This window comes from Heptranchias perlo, chromosome 18 (genome assembly GCF_035084215.1).
Source record: "Heptranchias perlo isolate sHepPer1 chromosome 18, sHepPer1.hap1, whole genome shotgun sequence".
Classification (NCBI taxonomy): Eukaryota; Metazoa; Chordata; class Chondrichthyes; order Hexanchiformes; family Hexanchidae; genus Heptranchias; species Heptranchias perlo.
The window spans coordinates 38,963,235-38,986,299 of record NC_090342.1 but is presented as its reverse complement, the minus strand read 5'-3'; the positions used below and the strand labels follow the sequence as shown (position 1 = coordinate 38,986,299).

At 38.1% G+C, this 23,065-nt stretch overlaps 2 long non-coding RNA genes across 3 annotated transcripts in view; both read left to right on the top strand.

Moving 5' to 3' along the window:
- Positions 1-326: 326 nt before the first annotated feature.
- LOC137334776 (uncharacterized) overlaps positions 327-23,065 on the top strand; it is a 52,691-nt gene continuing 29,952 nt past the window's right edge. The window contains exons 1-2 of one of the 2 annotated variants that reach the window (XR_010966235.1): positions 327-576; positions 1,046-1,260. This is a non-coding gene — a long non-coding RNA (uncharacterized lncRNA). Of the gene's footprint in view, positions 577-622; positions 758-1,045; positions 1,261-23,065 lie in introns of those variants that run through there. The other variant, XR_010966236.1, reaches the window with a different exon arrangement.
- Positions 15,983-21,482, top strand: LOC137334777 (uncharacterized). The gene is made up of 2 exons (XR_010966237.1): positions 15,983-16,094; positions 19,709-21,482. It is a non-coding gene; the product is annotated as an uncharacterized lncRNA (long non-coding RNA).

Below are 23,065 nucleotides of genomic sequence, written 5' to 3'. Positions count from 1 at the left end.
TTAAAAAGTACTTTGCACTGCCTCACTTTTTCAAAAACAAAAGACATTACACATTGTAAATGGTGCCAATTATTAATTTTCAAAAAGATGGATGGTCAGTATAGTCTCCCCAATCATATTCTGCGTCAATGTGTGCCCTTCAATTTATCTTTTATATCCTTGCAGTTACAACAGATTCGTATACCAATCAAAATGTTAATTTATTGATTGTGACTATATACTCATCTCCCCAATTTAAATATATTAGTCAAAACTGTAAAAAAAAGCCTCTAAAAGACTTCTCCAATTTATACCCGTGTATATTCTCACAATACGAACATAAGCTTTTCGTATCATTCGGGAAAAAAATAAAAACAGAACCATTAGGGTATATGCTGATCTACCTTACTGAGAGAAAAAACTGTTGCGATAGATTTTGGAGTAAATCAGCTTTTAAAACTAGATACAGCACTACTTCTCTCAAACCGTGCCTGGATTATATCGCCTTACCGTTTGTAGAAACCAACAACAAAGAGAAATCGAGGTTTGATTTTAAAACAAATCCACGCACTCGTTGGTGTTGTACCATTTGATACAGTAAGTGTTTATGTTTAGCTTGGTGTCACAAAATGCAGAGAGCAGACGGACAGTTGACGGCTTCTCGCCACTTCGCACAGTGGCTCATCCCGTCACCGATACAATGTCATTTTAAGTGTAATTATTAAGTAACAATATTAAATCACGATTTACGGCTTTCCTTCCCTTGTTCTAAAGCGAGGTACTTCACACACATACACTTGAGCTTGTGATAAAATGAAAGAAGATAAACACTTTGGAGTCACTTTTTTTCCAATACATTTTTTTCGTTATTTTGTGATTGGCATTATTATTAATTGCAGAAATTCATTTATTGGCTTAAATTGCTTTCGAGTTATAGCGGAAGAAAAAAGTGGTTGAAAATGTGTTGAGTGTAAAGATTCGTTCTTTTAAAAAGTGTCGCGTTTTCCCGTTTTGAGAACGAAAAGTAAAATCAGTAAAAGTTTCATTTAATATGTTTTTTTTGTAGAATCGACCAGCGATGCACTTGAACTTTAAAAAAAATCATAACTATTGAAAATGGCGGCGGGAAGGAGTGAGGAACCATCAGAAAAAAAGTTTTAAAAAATCATGAATATCTGGCTACAAAAAAAAATCTATTTTACTCTTACATGGGAAAGTGAAAAATGCCTGAAAGTGACCATGTTAAGAGTAGTTTCCTTCAGAAGTTCATGTTACGCAACCGTAAGTTACTCTGATTCGTTTGAAGTTGGATTTATTCAATGTTACGATTCTCCCCCCCCCCCAGCTGCATAATTTCTCCGCTTTAAACTTGACTTTTCCTATTATTTATTATCCTCAAGTCAAAAATGGCGCCCAATAAATTAATGCATAAAATATATAATGCTTCTGTAAAATGAAATAACTTTGATTCACCTTATCAATACTCTAATCGCAAAATTAAATAAGTAAATTCCTAACGCCTCTTACTCTACAACCTTATCGATTTCAGTGTCCGGCTTTTTAAATTGTTTAAATCTCTCCCTTCACACGCGAGGTATAAGAACTTTTTTTTCCTGGGGTTTATGTTAATTTATTTAAATCTGCCGTCAAACTTGAACTTGACTTTTTCTTGTAGCTCTGCAGACTTGTTTTTTTTTGGGGGGGGGGGGGAGGGGAGGAAAGCTGAAAAGTGCAAGTTAAGGAGCAGTGAACTCGGACAGATTCCCCGAAGTATCTGGGACCAATGCTTCCCGGTTTCTTTAGTTTTAAGCTGCTGTTGGTGGCTGGGATTTCAGCTGCTGTTTTTTTTTCATGGGGACGGCTGGGTGAACGCGGCGCCATTTTGTAGCTTACAGCTCCTTCTTTGTGCCTTTCTCACTCACCTGGGAAGCGGAAGTGGGTGGACTGCCTCGTACGCACGGCTGGCGCTGCCCGCCAATAAGAGCGGCAGCGTGAAAGAACGCACGCGGGGTTTTCCAGCAAACTGAACGTGCGCGCGAAGTGCACTGTGCATGAGGAGCGTGTTGCAACTGTTGTGCCGGACTGTAGATTGCAATTATTGCACGTTCACATAGACACCCAGACGAGTGGGGTTGCAATCCCTTTACACGGACGCATTAAAAGACATGATGTGGAGATGCCGGTGATGGACTGGGGTGGACAAATGTAAGGAATCTTACAACACCAGGTTATAGTCCAACAGTTTTATTTGAAAATCACAAGCTTTCGGAGATTATCTCCTTCGTCAGGTGAGTGAGTGAAAGGTTTCACAAACTGTTGGACTATAACCTATTGTAAACAATTTTACAACACCAAGTTATAGTCCAACAAATTTATTTTAAATTCCACAAGCTTTCGGAGGCTTCCTCCTTCCTCAGGTGAACAGTGTGGAAAGCTTGTGGAATTTAAAATAAATTTGTTGGACTATAACTTGGTGTTGTAAAATTGTTTACAATTGTCAACCCCAGTCCATCACCGGCATCTCCACATCAGGACTATAACCTGGTGTTGTAAGATTCCTTGCATTAAAAGACGACAGTTACCATTGCAGTGGAACATCCTTCAGAAATAGCTGTCACATTCTCAGTATTCACCCCATCCCACTCTCTCAATACCTCTTGTACCCCAACCATAACCAGAGTTTCTGTAAACTCTAAATAATAGTACTAATTGAATTAAATTTAAAATACTACTTTTTGTTTATCTGCTTTTCATACTTAATAATATTGTACTTCATATCAAACAATTTAATTAAATTATGGATTCACCATACCAACCCTACTACTTCCTATGCTAATTCCCTGCCTGCACCAGCTCCACCAATGCCTGTTCAATGCTGCACTCTGACCTATTTCTGTTACACCCTCTATCACCCCTTCTCCTCCCACAACACAGCCTTATATTAGTCTCCTAATGTTTGTTCGTTCATTCTCACTTTGTAGCAGTATCCTAACCCCTTTTGTGACCAGGCCATATAAGAACATGAGAAATAGGAACAGGAGTAGGCAATACAGCCCCTCGAGCTTGCTCCGCCATTCAATATGATCATGATGTGGAGATGCCGGTGATGGACTGGGGTGGACAAATGTAAGGAATCTTACAACACCAGGTTATAGTCCAACTGTTGGACTATAACCTGGTGTTGTAAGATTCCTTACAATATGATCTTAGCTGATCTTCTACCTCAACTTCACTTTCCTGCTCTATCCCACATCTATTGATCTCAGTCTTGAATATACTCAATGACTGAGCATCCATGGCCTTCTGGGGTAGAAAATTCCAAAGATTCACAACTCTCTGAGTGAAGAAATTTTTCCTCATCTCGGTCTTAAATGGCCAACCCCTTATCTTGAGACGATGACCCCTAGTTTTAGACTCTCCAGCCAGTGGAAACAGACTCTCAGCATCTACCCTGTCAAACCCTCTAAGAATTTTATACATTTCATTTCATTCTTCTAAACACCAGAGAATATAGGCCCATTCTACACAGTCTCTCCTCATAGGATAACCCCCTCATCCCAGGAATTAATCTAGTGAACCTTCATTTCACCCCCTCTAAGGCAAATATATCCTTCCTTAGGTAAGGAGACCAAAAGTGTACACAGTACACCAGCTGTGGTTTCACCAGGGCCTTATACAATTGCAGCAAGAACTCCTTACTCTTATACTCCAAACTCCTTGCAATAAAGGCTAACATACCATTTGCCTTCCTGATTGATTGCTGTGCCTGCATGTTAACTTTTTGTGATTCATGTACAAGGACACCCAAATCCACCTGACTACCAACATTTCTTACTCTCTCATCTTTTAAAAAATATTCTGCTTTTCTATTCTTCCTACCAAAGTGGATAATTTCACATTTCCCTACATCATACTGCATCTGCCACCTTCTCGTCCACTCACTTAACCTGTCTATACCTCTTTGCATCCTCATCACAGCTTACTTTCCTACCTAGCTTTGTATCGTCAGCAAAGTTGGATACATTACACTCAGTCCCCTCATCTAAGTCATTGATATATATTGTAAATAGCTGAGGCCCAAGCACTGATCCTTGCGGCACCCCACTAGTTACAACCTGCCAACCCAAAAATAACCTGTTTATTCCTACTCTCTCTTTCCTGTCCGTTACCCAATCCTCTATCCATGCTAATATATTACCCCAATCCCATGAGCCCTAATCTTGTGAAACAACCTCTTGTGTGGCACTTTATTGAATGCCTTTTGAAAATCCAATTATACTATATCCACTGGTTCCCCCTTATCTACCCTGCTAGTTGCACCCTCAAAAAAATTCTGATAGATTTGTTAAACACGATTTCCCTTTCATAAAACCGTGTTGACTCTGCCTAATCATTTCATGATTTTCTAAGTGCCCTGTTACCACGTCCTTAATAATAGTCTAGCATTTTCCCGATGACTGATGTCAGGCTGACTGGCCTATAGTTCCCTGTTTTCTCTCTCCCTCCTTTCTTGAATAGGAGGCCTGGCCATAACATCAAGTTTTCTCTCTTTCCTATTAGTATAAAACATCAACCCAAACACCTGTTCCCATGGCATCATTCCACTCCTCATACATCAATCACTCCATTTCACCATCACTTATATCCCAAACCACAGCCATTCAAAACAAACTTCCTCTGAATAAAGCTTTTAAAATTTGGACACTAGATTTTCTTTAAATAATTTGAACACAAATTGCTAGAAGCTAAAGAAAAATATTCTAGCAGTTCCCCAGACTAAACAGTACTGATACATCCTGGGAAATTGGGTGCATTGCACATGCTCAGACTGCATAATGTGCATTCAGCTAACAGAATCACAGCTGAGCAAAAATATCAACTCCAAGCCCACCCCTTTGGGAGAGGCTCAGGCTTCAACTAAAAATTTTAAGGAATGCATTAATAGACACAAAAGATAATTCAGTTGATACATTTAAGTATATTACTGTGAAATGTGTATTTTAAAGCCTTATCTTGGACATTATAGATTCCAGTTACTCAGAAAAAATGGTGGAAAAAAGTTTTTCAGGAAGCATTTTGAGTGATTTTTGTAAAAACAATAACACAGCACCACATGGTGGTGTAACAGGGAGCTATGACATAAAATTAATATTGAAACACCTATTAGAGTGCCACCTACTGGCATCACAGGGAAGTATAACAGGCAAATGTGTACATTTCAATATGGGAATCGCCATAAGGAAATGTTTGCATGGTAATTTCCAATAGAATGTACGACCCAGATACGAATTTTAATATTGATATTAAAAATCTGTGCACATCGGTGACCTTTTTCCATTATAAATTTCTACGTCCACATTTATAATGGAAACTGCCTATGTAAACTTGTCACACTGTAATTACACTTGGTGGTGCAGTAGTGCCACAGTTTTGTGCCTCAGCCTATAGGGTGTTCCTAATGTCACTGGATAACTTCCGGTGGCCATGTTAGATTGCCTTTCTGATCACATTAGCAAACCAACGCCAAATAGGATTGCAGAGGCTTTAAAATGATTTTCTTGACTTAAATGAAGATTTTGAAGAGAATCGGCAGAGAAACGCTGTAATTACATTTCCTGCCAGTGGTTGAGTGCTGCTGTGCCTCTACTGGTGGGAGGGTGTAATTATAGTGTGACAAGATTACAAAGGTAACTTCTATTATAAATGTGAACATAGGAATTTATATTGGAAAAAGTTGACAGGAAGTGCACGCAAACATAAGATATTTTAATATATTATATATTGTTGTATCTAGCATGTGTCCGCCATTCTCCCAGCATCATATTTTGCCACAGATGCAATACCATCTTAAAAAGGGAAAGAAAGCTGGGCTGTTCTGACCTGGAACCATGTTCACACTATATAGTGAAATCTATACAGTACGAAGAAGCATATATACACTGTGAAGTGAAATACATGCAGCACAAATACCACATACATACTGTACAATGAAATCCATCCTGTAAAAGTAGCTTATATATACTGTACAGTGAAATCTATATGGCTAAGAGTAGCACATACTGTACATTGCAATCTATACTATTGAGGAGCATACACACACTGTACTGGAAAATTCACACAGTATAGAGAGTAGCACATACAGTCTATATAGGGAAATGGGCAGATATAATGATCTGCTTGTGAGTGATTTTTTGTATAATCAATAAGTGGTATTCTTTATACTGGAAGGATCTCCTTTTACAGTCTATTCATTTCTCTATATAGAGTGTAAATGCATTCAATTTATGCAAAAACAGACAGACTATGAACAAATCGTTAGTGAATCTGGGATTACACATACACACTATTCAAAAAATAGAATCCCAGATCCAATGTTCAGCAAATGCGCACTACATAGAATTCCACATACACATTGTACAGGAAAATGGAATCAGTTATTAAGTAGAATCACACTCTAGGGAAAAAGAGAGTGCAGGGACAAATGGACATCGAGTTTTGATCATTTGACATTCACATTGTTGATCTATATGTAAATAAACCCACTGTACAAACACAGTTTAGATAATAACACATACTGTGCAGACAAATCCTTACAATATGCAGACAATTTAACATATAACATTATAGAATACATGCTCAATTGTGCATTTGCCAGTGTACTGTATTAACATATAGACACAGGTTAGAGAATTCCACATGTGAGTGTAAGGTGTTAGCCTTAGCTTATTGCAGCAGTCTTGCATCTGAGTCAGATGGTTGTGGGTTCTAGTCCAAATCCAGAATTTTGAGCATATAATCTAGGCTGATGCTTCAATGTAGTACTGAGAGAGTGCTGCACTGTTGGAGGTGTCGTCTCTTTGGTGAGTTGTTAAAACGGGGACCTGTCTGTCCTTTCAGATGGACGTAAAAGATTCCATGGCACTATTTGAAGAAGAGCAAGATAACATTTATCCCTCAGCAATATCACTAAAGCAGATTATATCTGGTCATTTTTTTCATTACTGTTTGTGGGACCTTGCTCTGTGCAAATTGGTTGCCACGTTTCCCTACATTAAAACAGAGGCTGCATTTCAAAAGTACTTCATTGGCTGTGAAGCACTTTCAGACATCCTGAGGTCATGAAAGGGATTATATATTATAGTTCTTTCTTTCACTGATTGTGGGAGATAGATGCATGCAGGCAAAAGGACATACTGTAGAGCATACCTACACTCACCTTTACAAGGAAACTACATACTCATTTAAAAACAAATCTATACAGGTGATCTACTGGCAAATCTACATAAATACACACAACTGTCCAGACAATCTTCACACACACGACAGTGCAGACAAACTTACACACGTGCTGAATTCTACAGCCAAATCACACACAATTAACTGTACAGACAAATCCTCACACACTGAATTGTACAGGTAAATTTACACATTCAACTGTGCAGGAAAATCACTGACACATAACTATACAGGAAATGTTAATGCACACTGAACTGTACATGCAAATCTGCACAATCTCAACTGTACAGGCAAATGTATGCACACTCAACTCATAAACATTGTACAGGCAAATATATGCACACATAGGACTACAGGCAAATCTATACGTTCGGACATAAATCTACTCAACTGTGCATATTTCTACACACATACTTGACTGTACAGACAAATCTGTACACAACAACAACTTGCATTTATATAGCACCTTTAACATAGTAAAACATCCCAAGGTGCTTCACAGGAGCATTATCAAACAAAATTTGTCACCAAGCCACATAAGGAGATAATAGGGCAGGTGACCAAAAGCTTGGTCAAAGAGGTAGGTTTTTAAGGAGCATCTAAAAGGAAGAGAAAGAGGTGGAGAGGCTTAGGGAAAGAATTCCTTAGGGCCTAAGCAACTGAAGGCACGGCCGCCAATGATAGAGCGATTAAAATTGGGGATGCGCAAGAGGCCAGAATTGGAGAAGCGCAGAGACCTCGGAGGGTTGTAGGGCTGGAGGAGGTTACAGAGATAGGGAGAGGGTGAGGCAATGGAGGGATTTGAAAATAAGGATAAGAATTTTAAAACCGAGGTGTTTCCAGACCGGGAGCTAATGTAGGTCAGCGAGCACAGGGATGATGGGTGAACGGGACTTGGTGCAAGTTGGGATACGGGCAGCAGAGTTTTGAATGAGCTCAAATTAATGGAGGGTGGAAGATGTACACATTCAATTGTACAAGAAAATCTATTGTCACGGGCAAAAATTCACACAATTCATCTTTGCAGGCAAATCACAGACAATTAACTGCATAGACAAATCTTCACATCAACACACATAGCTGTGCAGGCAAATATATACAAATATTCAACTCTGCATCAAAATCTATCTGCATGCTGTACAGTGATATGTACACACGTTCAACTATGCAGGCAAATTATGCACACACATCCATCTTGGAACAAGTTGATAAATGAAGCACATTTTAATAAAGTGCTTTTTTTTCTGTCTGTACAAATGGGACATTTTCTTCCAACAGATTTCTCAACTAATACTCAGTTGATTATGGAGAATTCCAGACTTGAAAATATTTGATTCCCCCAAATAACTGTGTTGCTATCCTATGCTATGATGCCGCATTATATTGCAGCACCTAGTCTTAGATCAGGATACACTTGCTCAGGGCTTCTCTCAGCTGTTCACATTTAAATGTTTGGGAAGCACATGTGGCAGCGTCAGCACAGTCCAAACATTTCAATTAATTAAAGGATTCAGGGGAACCCCTTCATTTAATTTTCTGTAATTTCGACTAAACGCAAATAACCATATTTCATCTTATTCCTTATGTTATTATATAAAACGATTCCATTCAACGCTATGGGTTAGAATGTAGGGGCGCCGCGGGATCGTTGAATTATTTAAATTATATTTCAATAATATTCCTAGAATTAAAAAAGAAACATTAATTTGCTCATAAAGCGTAAACAATTTTCTGACCATCTCCAGAGAAATCTGGATGGTCAACACTCGCATATCGTGACACCCAATAGACCAGCAATTGGCAGTCAAGTCTCTTTCTGCCGCACATTGAAATTTACAAATGTGAAAGGTGCGCGAAACAACCGATGCTCCGTACAACAGGAGCTTGACTGGTTCCATATCTTTGCACTTCCACGAAGAAGTCGAGATACAGTATCCTTAAACTATTTTGTTCAAAGCTCAAATTCTATCAAAAGAGTGCACGGAAAGACGTGCACAAGGAATATTCAAAGCCTGATGTAACCATCAGCAGCAGAGGAAGTTGCAGAATAGGAACAATTTCAATTAACAATATAAGAATGTATATTTTATATTAAACAATATACGAATGTTGTGCAGAATGGTTGAAGCGGACTTTAGACAGCGCTGGCAGAATCCGCGTCAGATGTTGGGTGACAATGAAACTTTTAACCATCTATATGAAGGGGTAGATGAGCTGGGGGAGGAGAGAGGAGCAGCAAATCCCAGAGTCAGTATCTCCGTCCCAGCTGTAGAATTCAAGTCACTCCAGCTGGTTGTTATTAATCCTGCACACGAATATTAAAGAAGCAACTAAAATCGCCTGACCTCAATATTTAAAGGATATTTTCTCAACACTTTCTACCAACTTTAAAAAACAGATGCAGGTTTTTACTGCGGAGCTGTATGGTAGTAGTTAATGAGCCCTTGCTATCCGCATGTACAGAGGAAATCTGCACTTGGATTTCCCACATAGACTGGAACTCCGAAAAATACTGTCTTCCTCCGAGTTTCTCTACCCCGTCTCCAGATTAATATAGTTTTCTTTAAAAGTTTAAACAAATCAAACACATTCAAACCCATGTATTCAAGCAAAATAATTGTGAAAATTATTTTGCATTTCCCTTTAAAGTGAGGATAGGATTTTTGTAAAGTATTGTTTTATGGTGTTAAAGGAGTCGAGAACGGACACGATGTGCAGACTGCACCACAGGGTCTGGGAATCAGGCTGCAACACCGAGTATGGCTGCTGTAACAAATGGTGCAAAGCCGCGTTGTGTTGGGAATGGTATCCATACTGCCTCCTGAACCGCAACGCCTTTACATGTCACCATGTACAAAAATCAGTGTTACCTGTCCCTGAGGATTTGTATAGAAGAAGCGGTTCCGTGGCGGGTTAGACCCACTGCCGAGTGACAACTTGTATCCTGTCTGGAAGTCTTAGGGTTCATACTCGATTTCTCTGCGGGCCACTGAGGAATAAATAAATACACAAATCAACAAGTAAATAATCAGTATTGAGCTTCTCAAGAATTAAAACGAATCTGACTTATGCGCTCAAAATTGAGGGGGGGGGGGGATCAGCGAACATACTTAGGTAAGACGGGGAACTGAACGCAGAATTTCCGCTTGTTTTGTTTGCCAATATTTTAAATTGGTGGATTTGTAGTTCTTGTTTTAAACTTGTGTAGTATGAAGCGATCCACAAATGCTGACACGGTCGCGGTTTTATTCTGCTGCTACGTAACAAATGTAATTCGATTTTTTTGCAGTAAAATGATCGCATGGGCAGACTGGGAGCAGTTGTCACTCCCTGCAAGGTGCACAAACCTCTGCAAACAAGTTGAAGTGTGACCGCTGACAGGCTCACTCTCAGCAGGCGCTTTCGCCAGTGCCCCGCCAGTTTTTCGCCTGGAGGTGCAGTGGTGGCACAGCGGCTGACAAGGTGGCGATTTATTAAAAACAAAAATACAAGGCTGTCAACCTCAATTAGTATTGAGAAGGCATTGGATATTAAAGGCAAAGGGTTTTCATCGACCCCATCCCTTCCCATAGCCTCAGCTTTATTTTCGAGTTTAATTTAAGAAAACCTTGCCTTAAACTATTAAAAGTAAATCTCCGATGCAGTTTTTGAAATCCCGCCGGCTTTTGATTCAGTTATTGAATCCTAGTGATTAAAGTTAAAAATCCCCAATCTGCCCCTGCAATGCTGCTGTTTTTATCTGCGGGAGCTTTTGCACTGGGTCATGTGCCCTGACCTCCCCAGCAGAGCAAGGGAGTAACATCAATTTGATACTAACATCGAACAAAACAAAGCAGGTTATTACTGGTGCAGTTATACCTTGTGTTATTACCCGACTATTTTTGATAATGGTGCTGCCCTTCACATGCTCGCTGTCTAATCTGGGATCGGTGTGTGTACTTCAACACACCCGTCACCGAGCTCTCTTCAATGGCTTCCAACTGCGAGTGAAACTGTCCTATTATTATGTCAGTTCTTCTCTATTATTAGAAACTTAGGCCCTGAAATCACATTATGAGACGCTACCGGATGGACGCTTAACTTATTTGTCTTAAATTCCTCTCTCCACGATATTAGTGGAGGTGCTAACCCATTTATTTTAAATAAGTTAACGTGTCCACTAAAATAGCGGCGAGTGGAATTTCAAATGAGCGAATTAAGCCTTCGTACATTATTGTACCACTGTGTAATTTCAGGGCCTTAATTTCAGGCAATCCAATGAACCATCCTTAACATTAAATTTTCAAATCTCAGCTTTATACCGGTTGTAAGACTGCAACATGTGCAAAGCTGAAGCAGTGTGAAACCACTTCTTCAAAGTAGTCTTTCACCCCTATAAACACACTGAATGGTCACAAGCAGACAAAGTTAAACTGTAGTTGCACGGCTCATCTTGTGTTGATGCGATGTGAAAACCTAACTACACTGGTGTGAGACATGCAGTATAACAGTCCTTTAGTATTGGAAAATCACAAAAGCTGTTCAGGTGCTTAAGCTGAAGTACATGTTGAAAAGTGGCATGTCAAAAGGAGCTGGTGGGGTTGGCTGTTTGGCAAATCAGAATAATAATCTATAAGAGTAATTTATGCTGCGATTATATAAAAAAAATAACATTACTGAAAAAAATCTTTGTTGCAAACAGGTAGGTCTGTGGTTGTTGGCAGAGAAAACTACCTTGAAAAAAAATGTTCAGTAAATAAATCTGTTGAATCATTCTATTTTCTGACAACTTGGACCTGGTAAAGTTCAGCACAATTTAGAGGATTTTTTTTTGCTTCAGCAAAATAGTTTTCAACAGAAGTAACTGGAGGTCCTGTTTTGCCGTTTTTTTGTTCCTTGTGTTGGGAATTTCTTTATTAATAATACTTCACTGTGAGATACAAAAATTAATTACCTTAGATATAAAAGTTTAAAGGATTACATAAGTGAAGTAATTTATAACAGAAACTCAGGTATTTTTCATTTTATAAAATGGCTGAGACTGTATTAACTGCTTACAAAAATGGCAAATCACAAGAAAAAGGAACATTGCAGAATTTTATCCTGGTGCAACAAATTGGACAATGCAGTGACATATGTATATTGTGGGGTCATCATTGCAATTGATTATGTGGCATTCAGAAAAGTCAAATCATAACACAAATATTGGTGTGGTTATAAAAATTGCTCTTCAAATTAAAAATTTTAAAACTCCTTCATCCCATCAACAGAGCTAAAAAAAAGTTTACATTTGGAATTAAACTATTTGTACCAGTTGCTGGAAGAGTGTCCATACAGAGGTACAAGGAGAAAGTAAATTGGATCTGTAAGTGCTTTGTTATATTACATGTTATATTGGTACATGTAGAGTACAATACGGGATGACAGACCCAAGTTACTGCAAACACCATCATTACTCTCTGGCGAGGGAAAACAGCTCTCTGCATAGATGCTTGCAATTATGTGCAGAGCCCCATCTACTGATATCTAGATAGGAATGTAGAAACATACAAACAAGAGTAGGGAATTCAGCTCCTCCAGCTTGTTCTGCCATTCATTAGATTATGGCTGATCTGCACCTCTAGTCCATTTATCCAGCTTTGTTCCATATCCCTTGATATCCTTACCTAACAAAAATCCATCCATCTCAGTTGTGAAAATTTCAACTGACCCAGCATCCACAGCCTTTTGGGGGAGCAAGTTCCAGAGTTTCACTATCCTGAGATATGGTCATATTTTAATTTTGCGAATGAACCAATAGAACTGGTTTATTAAAAATAAAGTTTAAAAAGTTCATTTGAACTTGAAAATGTTTTAAACATTGCTTCCTTCATGGCTGAACAAGTTTATCCAATGAGTTTACTGAGCTATACAAACCAGGAAAGTTGAAGGTTTGGTCTGTGCAGAGTTAACTGATCCGAGCCAATGTGGAGCTATAATTGGCCTCCGTGACCTTGGAATAGAAAGGGAAAATTTTGGCCATGGTGTCCGCTTTTGATAGCAATCCCAGCTGTAAGTGTTCGTGAGTGGAGTCAGATGAGGATAGGATCTGGTTTAGCTGTGATGCCCTTCAGGTTGAATAGTCTGCTAAAAGAGACCCCCAAGGTTCACGTATAAATATTGGCCACTTGGATGAGGTGCCAGATGGCATCTAGCAGCCATGAAACTGGAGTCCAGCAAGTAATGAATATCTTTGGGAGATAACAGCAGGAAAGCTGTGAGCATTGGCAAGGAAAATTGTTGAACAAAAAAATAAGTTTGAAATTTGGCTTTGCATCAGCTTCAGTTATACAATAGCCACTAGGAAGCCCATTCAGTATCGAAATATAGTTATATTAGGCATACCAATCTAAGAATGTTGTGCAATGGACCATAATTATACTATCTCTCTGCTCAGGTACATTTATTGTACATGGAAAGCCATTTCTGGCTTCCTGGACATGTACATATCATTGGCTTCAGCAGAATGTTGCATGTGCACATGAACATCCGTGCACACAATAAACTTACTAAAATGAGGTGAAAATAAAGTGGATAAAAATAAGTTTGCAGTAAAAGCACTGGATTCTACAGCTGAACTCAGGCAGGCTGAAGTTATACTACTTTTTCTTATATTTCAAAATATACTTTATTTTATAAAATTTACAGATACATATAGTTCAATGTAAAAGGACACAATTTCAAGCAATATAGTTCGAACCAATACAGTGCAGATCGCACACACTATGACCTCATTATTACAATTCAAAGCACAGTACATATCTTCTAAAATATTCTGTACAATACAAAGTGGGGTGGCCTTACATGGTGGCCTTTGCCCACGGAGCCTTTGCATAGGGCGCACTTTGCTTCAGTGCGTTCCGCAGCACGTACTCCTGGACCTTGGAGTGTGCCAGTCGGCAACACTCGGTCATGGATAGCTCCTTCAGCTGGAAGATCAACAGGTTTCGGACAGACCAAAGGGCCTCCTTCACCAAGCTGATGGTCTTCCAGCAGCAGTTGATATCTGTCGCAGTGTGCGTCCCGGGGAACAGCCCATAGAGCAGCCTCCAAACTGCAGAGGGCTTGCTTTTGGCTGTAATGTATTCAGGAGTCAAATGACTGGTTTAACTCTCGAATTATATTTTGAAGCAAAAGTGACAGTAAAATAGCAGTCTAACACAACCTCCTGGAGGTGCTCTTATACTTGTCGCCTAAGTGCACTTCAGGTGACTTTAAACCCAAATTACACGACACAGTCTGCATCAATGTGATGCTGAAATCACTTCACTAAGTGTTATATCTGTCCTATAAAACCAACAGTTTGAGTAAGAGTTCTAAAAGCATTTTATGATGCTGCGGTAGTCAATCTTTGACAGTATATTCATTCTGTGGTAATTTTATTAGGGCAGCAATGCACAGAAAAGCATGTATACTGATAGGGTTTTACTGTGCCAGAAATTATTCTGGCACATGGCAAAGCTACATACTGTATCAACCCAGTATATTCAGATGCTGCCTTTGGTATTGCTGTTAGATCATGTCTTTATAACCTAATTAAATATAAAGAAGAATTATAATATAGAGGCGTAGAAATTCATTGGCGCCATGCCCATTTTACGGGCATAAAACGGGCACCTAAGCATCCAGTATGGCATGCGGCGCGTGCGTGCACATTCTGCGCCAGAAGTGTGGCGCCTGCCATATTGGTAAATTCTCCAGTATAGGCATCCAGGACCCACCCCTGAAACAGGTGTTAGGCCCTTTGCATATGCATATGGGAGGGGGTGGGGGGTTCTAACGCCTGCTTCAGGCCTCCTTCCTGAATTTAGGCTGCCCTGTACACAGCAGGTGCCAGGCCTGATGCGTTCAGGATGAACATGCCTACATGTGGCCCTTAAAACGACCGCTGACAGCTGCCACCAAACATGTAATTGAAAAAAAATACTAAATGAATGTGGAGCTGGGAGGAGCATTCCTTCCCTCCCAATTGCCTCCCCCCCACCTCCCCAGAACCTACCTGAAGGCCGTTGCCAGGGCTGCAGCCTAACTTCATCCTCGTGAACCAGCAAGCTGCTTCTAGAGGGCTGATTGATGTCCACAGCTCGCTAGCAATAAATTAATGAAGCTCGACAGCCAATTTCAGGCGTGCCTTGGGCCTCCAGTTTCTGGCATGCGATCCTAGCGTGCCACCTATTTCTGGCCAGAAACTGGGTCAAAGCAAATTTCCACCCCAAAGACTTTAAACCTGTATGGCCTTTTGTTGATCGACATTAACCTCTCGAAACATGACATTCTCTGTGAGAATGCCAGGGAGTTCACAATATTGGAAAAGTCAGCAAATGTGGGAGTTGATATATTTTCTGGGTGAGATAGGAAAGTTAATGTTATATTTTCTGGGTGAGAATGGTAAGGAATTAATGTTACAGAAAAATTACTAAAGACATCTGAATCCATAGTCACTAAGTCTTTACAGATTATGATTTGATGTGAATAGTGCTATGATCTAATGCATTGTAATTAAAAAAAAATATTATGGAGGAAATACAGGATGAGCAAAAGGAGCCGATGTTTATTTAGATGTTCCTCAACAAGAGAGAACATAATGTGAATTTATATAATTATGAAAGTTCTCCCTGTTCAATTATCATCATTTTTGCAATGTTTTAAAAATTACTTTTATTTAGTCTTTTCTGGTTTATTACACAAAAATTGATAGTCTTGCCAACTTCTGCAATTTCTCAAAATCTATTATTTTTAAAAGAAATCTTACCTGATTTATGCCTGTGGGCTTCTTCCCTCTCCACATGGAGACAATATATGGTGTGGCTACAATGTTTCCTCTCCTTTCCTCTCTACTGTACCATCAAAAAACAAATCAGGTAAGTGAATTATTTATGATTCTTCACTACCAGTTTACACTCCCCAAACTGAATTTCCTGGTCTTTCTCTTTTCTTCTGTGTCTTCCTGGTTTACCTGTCCTTTTGTACCTAAGACTGTCTCTGCTGTGTCTGAGCAGCCTGTTGCAACCAGCTCCAACTAATTCAAAGCTAAATGTGCCTGGGGTTGGATCCCCAGTCTACTGTTAGAAGATTGTTTTGAAAAATAACTGAAATGTTTAATCCATTTTAGTTATTTTGCATCTTTCCTTTAATAAGAATATTTAATCATAGTCAATAAAGGCTCCGTCACTAAGGATTCAGATATCTTTACTAATTTTTCTGTAACATTAATTCCTTCTTATTCTCACCCAGAAAATGTAACATTAATTTCCCCCTTCTCACCCAGAAAATATTAATTCCCACATTCACACCCACAAAATGTAATATTAATTCCCCCATTCTTACCCAGAAAATATAACATTAGTTTCTTGTCATTTACAGCTAGAAACTATAACATTAATTCTCATCCAGAAAATGTAACATTAATTCCTCTATTCTTACCCAGAAAATATAACATTAATTTGCCCATTCTCACTAGAAAATGTAACATTAATTCCCCCATTCTCACCCAAAAATGTAACATTAATTCCCCCATTCTCACTAGAAAATGTAACATTAATTCCTCCATTAACAGCTAAAAATGTAACATTAATTCCCCCATTCCCTCCTAAAAATGTAACATTAATTCTCCCATTCCCACTCAAAAATGTAACATTAATTCCTCCAATTTCATCAGAAAATATAACATTAAATTTCTTCCATTCTCGCCTAAAAAAATGTAACATTAATTCCCAAATCTCACCAAAAATGTAATATTAATTCCCCCCTTTTCACCAGAAAATATTTCATTAATTTGCCCATTCTCACTAGAAAGTGTAACATTTAATTTCCATATTCTCACCCTGAAAATATAATACATTTTCTAATGAAAATCAGGAAATTAATACTGTAACATTAATCCCTACTCATTCTCATCAGAAAAAAATGTAACATTAATTATCCCATTCTTATCCAGAAAATGTAACATTAATTTCTTTTTTCACTCAGAAAAGGTAACATTAATTTCCTATCATTTTACTTGGATTTTTTTTAAAACAAAAGGCAAAAAATCCACTAATTTAACCAATTGAAATAAAAATGCTATGAAGGAGCACACAACTGTAAAAAAAAACCCTGAAAACTTTTAAATGTCTATAATATCACAGGACAATAATTTGCAGTCAGTGGGGTGTAGCTACATAGGTGTTTGTACACTGACAACATCTCTGGAGAAGCTTTCATTTTTAAGGCTAGAGATCTTGAAAATAAACGGTAACCTTTATATTAAGTACGTACAACATTTGGAGCTCCAAATATCCTTCATTTTCTTCCGTTTCACAGTTCAATTTAATTATTATATACATTGAACTCCAAGATTAATTTGGATTGCACAAGACATTTCATTTTCTGAAAATATTAAATCAACATGATTGAACAAATCTCGAGACTAGAAAACTATTGCATTTACAAACGAATATATATCTTATTTTGAGCCGACAACTGAGTTTAGTTTAACAAATCCCCTAATACAATAACACGTGAAATCATATTTCTGTTGAAACATTGTAATCCAAAACGGCGACTGCACTATAGATATATACATATATATAAAATTCTGAAATAGATGGTTGTAATGTTTTGACTGACAGAGTCCGAATGAGAGCAAATTTTATGAGACGGGCGTGGAAGATAGATTTGCTTTCCCCGAAAAGATCGATGTCACTGTTTAGATCATCTTTTTAAAAATAAAGGACTCGTTTTTTTCATGAGTTAATTTAACTCCCTGGAGATTCCTCCATGAAAGGTTTAAACATTTCTTTTTGTTTTTGAAACTGATATGATGCACCGAGCCACACCACCGAAACGTGTTGTCTCATCCCTGTTGAAAGTTTTTGTGCAGAGAAAATTTTAATTAAAAAGTAAACACAAGAAACATAATTAACCTCAGATCAGCTTGAAATTTGCAGCATTTAATGTCAAACGTGAAGAATAATTATTTTGTGAAAAAGATTCCAACCAAAATGAATTATTAAAGGGAAAAAAATAAGTGCTTCAAAAACAAGCCATGGATTTGATATGGCAAGGGTCAGCCGGGGAATCATGTGTTGAGTTAGGTTTTAGCCTTTGTTTACACGTGGGGATAAATGCTGTTAGCGTCCGAGACCGGCCACATTAGTTGGCAAAAATAAATATTAAGCCCCCACTTTCCCCCTCCCATTCGGGATTAAAATTCATCACAACTCTGTAGTGCGGCAAATAGACCAGTGAAACGAGAGGAAAGTTGGAGCATTGATTCAAAGTAAAAACACGAACTATCCCTTGGATTAAGCTTTTATTAAGTATGCATTATTTGATCGTGGGTACATCAATCAGAAATTAATATTCCACATTTTTCACAATAAATGTAATACAGTGGAACATGTTTAAATTTGTTTGTATATTTTCAACCACTTTAGGAGACCGAATGTAGAGTCCAATGCCCTGTAGTATTTCTGGCTTCAATTGTTGTGTTGATTTGTAAACTGCTGATTTCACCAAGAAAAACGGAACATTTAAATAGTTACAACAGTTTAAATATTTAAAACAGTTAAAATCAATCCCTTTGATAGTTATATAATGCGAGAATATTATAACGGCATTATGTAGGCACCCATTTAATAAAATCAACGTTTTCCTAAATGACTTTAAACATAACTGTCGGTTTCCCATACGATGTTCCAGCTGCTTGATCTTTCTCAAGCCTGCTCTTCAGAGCCGTTTCTACTACAATAGCCTTACTGTATTACAGTGAAGCCCATTTATGGTTCACACTTGTTAATTGTTATCACTATTATTGAACGGCCTAACTAGAGAATTCTCTGGTAGCTCAATGACAACATCGAAATTTAAAAAGCAAACACAAAGCACAATGCCGGACGATTTAGGTATTTGTAAAATCCTGCGCTTCTCTTGTTCTAATCTAATAACATTGTTATACTCTAAATTTTGGCGTGACAAGTAAAAAATAATCCCACGGAGGCCGGACATTGTCCGCTCCTTTGTATTAGAAAAATACCTCAGGAAATCTTTCCCCTGTAACTTGTGCAAACGCCAGTCAGGTTCTGGTTATGAATGTTTCCTTTGTCAGTGAAATTTACGGTGAAAATTAAAATAAATAGGAGCCTTTGGGGGTCACTTCTATGTCTGACTTCGATTTTGCTGGAGATCTGTGAGATATAGCTAGTAGGGAGGAGAATGAAGGGAACATTTAATAGAGGAACCAGCTGAAATGTGCGCAGGCTTTCCTTGGGAATGCAGCCCTCTTCTGCTCTCTTTTTGCAAACCGAAAACAATTGTATACACTGTAAAAGCATTTTAAAAATGGGACCCGCCTTTGGAGTCCAAATCGCTTCTGACGGAGTTATAATGTATGCAAAATTATAAAGTATTATTTTTACTTAAAGTACTCTCAATTTCATTGATTCGGTGGTTTTCGAGTTTCACATGATAAAATATTGTTTCTGTTTTACACGAGGTTAATCCTGAAAGCAATTCCAGACGAAATGGCTTGGTTTTCAAGGCATTCTGTGTAGCCAGGAGGAGCTGACAGGCGCAACTTACCTGCCCTAACCTGACAACAGCAACAACTAAACTACTCAAAAAGAGGGAGGATGCTGGGACCTTTGTTATCTTTGCCATTTTGTTCGATCTTTCTTTTTAACACATTTACTAAATGCCTCCGAATATTTCAATATCTAAATATTTCATTGTAGCACTCACAATTTGCAAAAAAACATCTATTACAATACGATCTATATGTAGTAAACATTCTGGTGACAACACGGTTTAGCATTGTTTTCAAATACAACTGCTTTATTTGATGTAAATACAAATATTAGCTATTACTGCTTTATGTAAAGCTACGGTACTAGTGACAGTGCTGGCTGCTCGCAATCACAGTTCTCGTTGGCAGTGATAGGCTGTCGCTTTGATGGTGCCAAGACAGCCCCTTCATTTAGGTTCTTACTGGGAATCTATTCTGAATCATTACAGTTTATATTTCGCTATGAGTTCGGGGCCGTATTTTTGCTCTGTGCTTTACTAAATTCATCAGAGTCCAGATTAGTTGTGGAGGCGGTGGGGGTGGGGGGGCACTCCTCCGCTCCCTGACGGGTCACGGGGGGAGAGGCCGGCAAAAAGGGTTCGTTTTTGCTTTATTGTGGATTGCACCTTTACAAAAGTTTATGTTAAAGTGTCCCACGATAAACATTTTAAAATGAAAAGGCGACCATGTAATGATTTTTAAAATATACACCACTAGCATATGTATTAAAACGTTTGTATTACTGGATTGTGACATATAGAGAGAACAAGGCTTTTAAAAAGAAAATGTATACCGCATTTTGTTTCAGTAAGCTACAGGACTACATTATGCATATTGTTTCAGTTGCCTTTTTGGAAACGAAACAAATATAGAGACACCTTAGAAGATCAAATCCACGTTTTAAATAATAAAATTGCTAGCAACAATTCTCACAACGGTCAAATTCCTCTCTTAATTTGCAATAATGGATAACCTTGTTCCACGGAGCAGAATGCCAGGAAATTCCATGTTGAAATAGTCATGTTTGGGGTGGGGGGGCAGTCGATTTACTTTTAAGGATTTTTCTGTGAACTATTACTCCCTGCATAAACAGATGTGGAATTGAAACTGTGTGATGTGGCGATAAAGCAGAAAGAATCCGTTAGAGAGAGAGAGAGATAGTGGCTTTTGCTGACTGCCTACACTGTCCTCAAATGACACAGGAAATCCAGGCTGGTTTCATAACACTCATTGAAATTAAGTCTTTTTGTAATATTTTGTTTGTTTGAAACGGATTCCATTTCTCACACATAAAAAGGACAAAAGGAAGGATTGCCAGACATAGATTGTCTGTAAATTAATAAAGACAGCCGACTCCATTTAAAAGTAGATACGTGTCGGAATAAGGAGTGCATACATGGTGTTCTACACTACACCCAGTTTACCACAATTCCGGCTTCATTAGCTACCACTTTATATCTGAAAAAATATATACATTGCAGTGAGGCGCTTTTAGTTAGTTAATATTTAGTTAACACAAATTTGCAGTAAAAATTAAAATTGTACTAATATTTACTATCCGTTCAACTGGCCATTGAATACGAGGTATCACAGTTTTACTTGGATGAAGATGCTGGTTCCATTTGTCAAATTTGGCACCGGGCTAAAACGTGGAATATGCATTTCCAAATGTCTAGTATTTTATTAAATCTTCATTCAAATCTAATCTGATAAAGGTATCATTATTACAACGTTTATAGCTTTCTGAAGTCCAGACACGATTGCAATCGCTTTTAAAAATATTAATCCTCCATCTATCCCGTAGTATCCAGGAAGCGAAACAGTAGATACGGTCTATATTACATCATAACGACAGTAGTACAACTTTCTAAATGCGGGTCTAGAACATTGCCCTCTGTATTAAGTGTGTAAAGATTTTATACTATTAAGAATTGTCGATGCACCAAAAATACAATTCAAACAAGGCCGAACACTTCGCTTCTGAAACCTATTTTTAATTTTTAAAATTAACTCTTTGTTTCCTTTATATCCTTACAATATCTTAAAATGAAGTATTGTTAATTATTTGAAGCCTGAATTTTGTTTTATTACTGAAGTGTTAATTACCGGCTCTGAAAATTGAAGTGAATACAGCCGTTTTTTTGTTTTAAAATTATGTTTACTTAAAAGAAATAATGCATTTAAAAGAATGCATTTATAAAATGTATAAAGTATAGCGAAGCAGAGAGGGTCGGAACTTAACTCTTCTTTTCATCTAAAACATAAATAATGTATCGAAGAAAATTGTACATATATCTAGGTACAAATTAGTTAGCGCTTTGCTTGAAATCTTTCTCCCACTGTACTTATTTTGTAAACAGACTTTCTCCTGTGATTTGTGTACAGCAAACAAACTCGTGTGATCTAGAAACACGATAAATACGTTTCAAACAGCTACACCAACAGATTAACACGAAGATTAATTGTTCAAATGGTTCCTAATTTTTATATCATAATAATATAAAAAAAACGCTGGATTGTAGACAGGTTTGGGTCAAAAATTACCGTTACAATGTATTCAAAACAGGTTGTATTATATTTTTTTGTGTTGTTGAGAAGCGGAGACCAAAAAAGGAACCGAAAAACGCGATAAGGGGGACTGCGCGAAGAGAAAGGACTTGCACGAAATAAATAAAACGATACAGTCATGAACAATATTAGTGTAATCTATTCAAGATAGTCTAGAAGGCAACCAATTCTAAAATATAGAGTCAATAAAATCCACGATAAAATATTGCTGTTTCTATCTTACGAAAATAACACCGTCGCCACTTCGGATTACTCTGAAACTTAATTTGATCATACAGTATGGCACTGGTTTAAAATAATGCCGACAGAAAACATTTCGGGGCTACAGTCAGCCTCTCACTGTGAGAAATTCACCTGGGTATTTGTAATCTAGCGAAAGCGGTCGGCGAGATCGTTTCTAACTATTGCAACAAAAATGCAATTGGTGGGGGGGGGGGGGTGAGTAGATTCTAATTTTATCTTTTTATTGGAATTAATTGGATCCTTTTATTGGAATTTTACGAAATGCTTGTTGAAATGCTGCGTTACCACGCAAGAAATATCCTTTAAACAGATTGAAAGAGTAAATGGTAGCACAGTAAATAAGCGTGTAAACAGAGGACGGCCGCAGTGAGTGCATTAACAGCTCTCTGTACAAATTAACAATCCGCCCGCTTACTGCCCCGGAGAGCTCGAGAACCAGGACCCCGCGCCTCGGCAAATCACACAGCAGGATTGGCA